This window comes from Oryx dammah, unplaced genomic scaffold (assembly GCF_014754425.2).
Source record: "Oryx dammah isolate SB20612 unplaced genomic scaffold, SCBI_Odam_1.1 HiC_scaffold_28, whole genome shotgun sequence".
NCBI classification, from domain to species: Eukaryota; Metazoa; Chordata; class Mammalia; order Artiodactyla; family Bovidae; genus Oryx; species Oryx dammah.
Genome location: NW_024070212.1, coordinates 19417289 through 19424086, shown reverse-complemented (window position 1 = coordinate 19424086; position 6798 = coordinate 19417289).

The window sequence follows — 6798 nt, the reverse complement described above, 5'->3', positions numbered from 1 at the left end:
GGAATGAATGCTTGACCAAAAGTTAAAACAGTCTATGATATCAAATTAACCCTTTTAAAAAAGGCTATGTGGGGACTGCCCTGGCAGTCCAGTGGTTAAGACTGCTCCCAATGTAAAGGATGTGGGTTTGATCCTTGGTCAGGGAACTAGGATCCCACATGCCCTGCATCACAGCAAAAAATAAAAAGTTTTAAAAGTTACATGTTTTAGGTCCTAGTTGGCGTTTAAGGCAGTATTAGAGAGTACTAGGATAAAACAGGTGGAAAGAGACAAAGGACTGTGAAAGACCTGAAGGAAAAGCAACAACCACCCTTTTAGAGATGAACCATAACGCAGACAGATGAGACTAGTAATTCCTAGAGCAGGAAGAAATCTTAAAAAAGAAGCCTGTGTCTGTGAGACTTAGCAGCTAGAGAACTGAACTCATTTCTTATATTTCTTGATTCAAGCAAATCCAGGAGAAAACATCAGAAATAAGTGCTTTTGCTTTTATTATAATTATTACAATAGCGTGTGTAAATAATTTATACACAGCTTCAAAAATGTATTGTTTGCTGAAGAACTAAAAGGAGTTTTATGTTCTTTTATAAACTACCCATAATGAGACTTAATCCTTGTCTTGAGTAAGTGTTGTTAAACTCCCTGTGTCTCAGGATGTTACTTGTTTTTTTAGTTTTCCTGATCCTGTACTATATTGAGCACTGCTCAGTAAGCATTTATCTCTTTTATCAGAACAGACTTATGAGGAAAGTAGATCTTACAGGTGAGAAATCTGAGGCTTAGAGTAAGTAATTTGCTCCAAGGTTATGGCTAGTAAGTGATAGAGTTTAATTTGAACCCAGATTTCACTAGAACCCAAACTTAGTCCCTACATACGCTATGTCACTTGTGAAATAGGTGTTAAGAACAGATGTGTTCTCTTCCAATGAATGCTGATCTCAGAATAGTTCCTATCTTGGGATGCTGTCACCACTTAAAATACCTTGTGGACTTTCGTAATTTCTTTTATAATCTGTTTGAATATATATCTTTATAGTTAATGGTAGTTATTTGTTCTCTGTAGACTTCTAGTAAGAATTTTAAAAGTCATTTGGAGTTTGTTAAGGAGAATTAAGTGATATGGTCAAGATAACTTTCATTGTTTAAAAATGCAAATATAAAGTAATTGATTTTTCCTTCCTGTATGTGGCTTACCTTGATGAATTTCCAAAAATATCTTGAACAATGGCAGTATCATTGTCATATTCCAATAATTATTTTGGGGTAAGAATTTTGTCATAACTTACACTGACTCATTGGAAAAGACCCTGATGATGGGAAAAATTGAAGAAAGAAGGAGAAAAGGGTGACAGAGGATGAGATAGTTGGATTGCATCACCTATTCAATGGATATGAACTTGGGCAAACTCCAAGAAATGGTGAGGGACAGGGAAGCTTGATGTGCATTAGTCCATGGGGGTCATGAAGAGTTGGACACGACTTGGCGACTGAACACCACCACCACTATTTAGCAATTAGGGTGTTTTTGCATGTTACTCAATGCAATATTACTGTAGGTAAGTATAAAATAATTTTATTCAGAGCAGAAAATGCTACTGTTCAAAAGAGAAATTCAGTTGGAATGATCAAGAAAGTTTACATACAAGAGGCAATTCAAGATAGTTCTTGAAAGATAGGTGGAATTTTGGTACTAGAAGAGGCCATTTTAGGCAGAATTTATAAATAGAAAATTATAGACACATTAAAGAAAAAAACAGTTTGGAGCCGGAGGAAGGGTATTTGAGATAATACTGCGGAGAGGAATTGGAACCATTGTGGATGGTCTTCAAAGCTAGAGCATTTATTTAACTTGGTAGATTGTTATTGGCAATCTAGAAACAAGTTTTTTGGTTGTCATTGAGTAGAGGAAAACTAGGACATTATATACTGGTAATGTATATAAGTTAAAGAGAGACTAGGACACTGATCATGATGCTGTTGACATAGTTGATTAGAATGGTGATGATAACCTTTAGATGGAAGGCAAGGGTATGGAAAAAAGGGAATTTATGCAAGAAATTTTTAGGTAGAAGTCTATAGGATTTGATAACTAGGTGAAAGTGAAAGTCGCTCAGTCTTGTCTTTGCAACCCCATGGACTATATAGTCCATGGAATTCTCCAAGCCAGACTACTGCAGTGGGTAGCCTTTCCCTTCTCTGGGGGATTGTCCCAACCCAGGTCTCCAGCATTGCAGGCGGATTCTTTACCAGCTGACCCACAAGGGAAGCCCAAGAACACTGGAGTGGGTAGCCTATCCCTTCTCCAGGGGATCTTCCCAACCCAGGAATCAAACCGGGGTCTCCTGCATTGCAGGCAGACTCTTTACCAACTGAGCTATGAGGGAAGCCCTTGGAACAGGTAAAATGAAAGGTAACTAGGATAACAAAGATAACCAGGATAACTTTGTAAGTGAATGCAGGTGATAAATTTAACCTTTGAGAGAGAATGAGCAGAAAGATGAGAGAAGGGCTAAAAATGGAATGTTGGCAAACACAAGTTATAAAAACTAGCAATGGGCAGAAAAAGGAGCCATTTATTTAGTGGGATCTGATTAAAAACTGTATAACAGAAGTAAAGGGAAAGAATTTTAAGAAAGATTTAAATATAATAATAGCTGACATCAACATCATCAAGCCTTACTAAGCCAGGCAGCACTGCTTTGAACACTACATGCATTAGCTTGTTTAACAATTATAGCACGACAGATAGGTAAAGAAATTTACCTTTGGCCACTGGCAAGTAAATTGCCACTGACAGTGGCAGAGTCTGAATTTGAGCAGTCTGGTTCTATGTGTCTTACTCTAAACCATTACAGTATTTAACAGAAAAGTTAAGGATTGAGACTGTAAACAGTGCACTGGAATTGGCAATTAACAGATCTTCACTTTTTTAAAAGTGTGCTTCCTCAGCACATATTTCACTGAGAAAAGAAAGCAATTGAGAATTTCTGCACATTCTCAACAAATCTATCAACCTACCAGAATTTCTACCTAGATCCTCTACCTTCCTGTTACAAGAAGGGAACTGTCTATGGACTTAACATTTGATCTATCCTCTCCCACTTACTCAAGGAAATCAATTCAGCAATTGTCCCATCTCTATAGTGTATCAGCCATAGCATCTGAAAATAGGTACATTATTTCCCATCTTAGAAAAAAAGAAATGACCTGTGAGCCCACATTTCCCTCCAGCTTCAGCTCCATTACTCTGCTCCCACTTTATTTCTTGAAAGAATTGTCTATATATGATAATGCCACTTCTCCCATTCTTTCCAGAGCCCTCTCCAGTCACTTCCTGGAAACAGCCTTTGTCAAGCCTACCAATTACTAGTATGTTTCCCAGATTCAATGATTATCTCAGTTCTCATGCAACCTATGCAGCAACATCTGACACAATTACTCCCTCCTTAACAGATTTTCATGACATGGCTTTCAGAATACTACTTTCTGGGTTCTCCTTCACTGGTCATTGCTTTTCTATCTCCTTCGAAACTTGCTTCTGATTGGCCAGTCCTTGGACTTTTATTAATACTTATGCTCACTCAATTTCTGGGCAACTCTCAGATCATCTCTATACTGGCAATTCTTAAATTGATGTTTCCTACCAAGACTTCTTTTATGAACTTGAGGGAATGAAAGTTTTAGACATTGCAGTGCTTTGTGACTTTCCAAAGCTGAACTCTACCCGACAAAATCTTACCCTTTACTTTAATTTCTCTCATTTTCCTGGCTATGACACAAGAAGCAATGACATTGAGTTCATGGAAGATAGAAAAGATGTATGCAAAATCAGTGCTACAAAAATATGAGGAACAGATGGCTGTGATTGGAGAACTTTTTCTCTCTCAAATGACCTATTTTGAAGTCGGTGGCCTACTGACTGTGAAGTAGTGGGCTTCCTAGGAAACAGTGAAGGAAGCACCTACACAGTTACTGCTGTCAGGAATGTTATGTGTGATTCTTTGTGCTTCTGTGCATGATTTGGACTCTGAGAAGCAAATAAAAATTGTTTATATTGTATTATTCAATTCTACAAAAGTTATTTAATTAATCACTATGTCAATTCTGAGAAGAAAAACTGTCAATATTTGAATCTCTAGCAGCTAGCAATTTTCTCATGTCAAATAAAAGTTCACTAAAATTTTTTAAGATTAATTTTTCAATTTTACTTTTACTGGAAAATAAGTTTTGAATGATTTTTAAAAAAACTGATTACAAAAATAAAAAAAAAACTTATTACATTGCTAGATGTATTTATATATATTGGTAATTTACATATGTAGTATAATGAATTAAAACTTATAGAAATAAATTACATTAAAGTTTACTCAGTAAATAGTTATAAAATTATTATATATTACCAGGTTTAAATTTTTTTCATTTAAAAAATTTATTTCCTTTGGCTGCTCTGGGTCTTTGTTGCTGTGCTCAGGCTTTCTCTAGTTGTGTGTGTCTGGGGGGCTACTTTCTAGTTGTGGTCCAAGGCTTCTCATTGTAGTGGCTTCTCTCGTTGCAGAGCACTGGCTGTAGAGCTCCAGCTTAGTCGTTGTAGTACAGTGGCTTTGTTGCCCCTTGGCATGTGGAATTCTCCCTTATTAGGGATTGAACCCATGTCACTGCATTGGCAGACAGATTATTAACCACTGGACCACCAGCGAAGTCCAAAAAATTTTAATTTTTAACTTAAAGATTTTAGTCATCCTTAATTCTGCATTGAATACAAAGTTCATTCTTATTCTTGTATAAAGAACAGATACATAGACAGTACATAAACAGATATACAGTATATCTGTGGCATTAACATTTCATGGGGGCTGGGGGAATAGGAACAAATATCTAAGAAAAATCTTTAGGATCAACAGTTATGGGAAAAAGGCTGAGAAACACCGTTCTAGTTGCTCAGGTCTAAAACCTTGGTGCCATATTTGCCTCTTTTTTTTTCTTTTTCTTTTCATATTCCTTTGAAATTTATGAGCAATCCTCTCTGGACTCTACCTTCAAACTATATCTAGGATCTGACACCACTTCTCTCTCTCTTTTTTTTATTGCCACCCTAGTAGAAGCCACCATCATTTCCTTGTCTGGATTACTGCAAAAGTCTCCTTAACTGGTTACTCTGAAGTCTATTTTCAACATAGCAACCAATGTAATCTTTTAAAAAGAATGCTATGTAACTTTCTTGTTTAAAACTGCTCTGCTTAAAAGTGTTTCAAATCCCAAAGTTAAAAGCAAAAGTTCTTAGAATGGACTTCCAGGCCACATGAATTCTCTCTCTTCACCTCTCAGATCTCATATTTTACTATTTGTCCCCTCTTCTTTAGTCAAACTGGCCTCCCTGTTCTTCCTCTAATATTTCAAGACATTTGTGTTTTAGGTCCTTTGCACTAGTTGTTCCTTCTGCCAGCACGCTTTTTTCTCTTCCCTCCCCCATATTTGCTTGGTTACCTTGAGCTCAACATTCAGATCAAATTATCACTTCCTTCCCAAAGCCGTCCTTGATCACCAAACCACCATTCCTTTAAAGATCACACACACACACGGTACCCTCTCTCTCTCTCACACACACACACAGTACCCTCTCTCTCTCTCTCTCACACACACACACACACACACACTACCGTCTGTCTCACACACACGGTACCCTCTCTTTCTCACACACACACACACAGTACCCTCTCTCACACACACACACGGTACCCTCTCTCACACACACACACACTACCGTCTGTCTCTCACACACACACACGGTACCCTCTCTCTCTCTCACACACACACACACACAACCGTCTCACACACACACTACCGTCTGTCTCACACACACACTACCGTCTGTCTCTCTCACACACACACACACACACACTACCGTCTCTCTCACACACAGGGTACCCTCTCTCTCTCTCACACACACACAGTACCCTCTCTCTCTCACACACACACACTACCGTCTGTCTCTCTCTCTCACACACACACACACACACACACACACACACAGTACCTTCTATTCGCTAAGTCGTGTCCGACTCTTGCGACCCCATGGACTGTAGCCCACCAGGCTCCTCTGTCCATGGGATTCTCCAGTCAAGAATACTGGAGTGCGTTGCCATTTCTTTCTCCAGGGATCTTCCTGACCCGGGAATCGACCCAGGAATCGAACCCCGGTCTCCTGCATTGCAGAACTTATTATTCCTTGATATTTTTATGGTCTCCTGCCAATAAACCCCAGAGGAAAGGGATTTTTGTCTGTTTTGCTCTGTTACCGCCCCACATCTAGAACTGTATTTGGCACAAGACACTCAACAACTTTTTGTTGGATTAACAAATATGAAATGTGAGTCTACTGTGGAGACGTGAAAGAATTAAAATACAGTAATTGTATGTGCTTAGTGGAACACAGAAGCCTCCAAATCTATCCATAAGTTTTACATAGGCAGATGCTATGGCCTGGTTAATTTAGGTTGTTCTAATCAATATAATAGATTTCTAAGGGTTTTGTAAACTATAATGTATTATGCAATTGCGAGACTGTATCATAATTGGCGAAGGTGAATCACATTTTGCCTTTTATTGTTTCCTTGTCTCGAAAATTCTACAGGGAAAATTTTCGTTTCACGTCATTTACTTCCTCTTCCTATATTCCAAAAAGGTCCAGGAGCTGTGAATGGTATCGTCCAAGGGGAGTGTAAAAAATTGTTTGGTCTGGGAGTCTGCGTAGTGAATGGCTTGCCGGAGCTGGCGCATGCGCACCCTCTGAGTCACTGC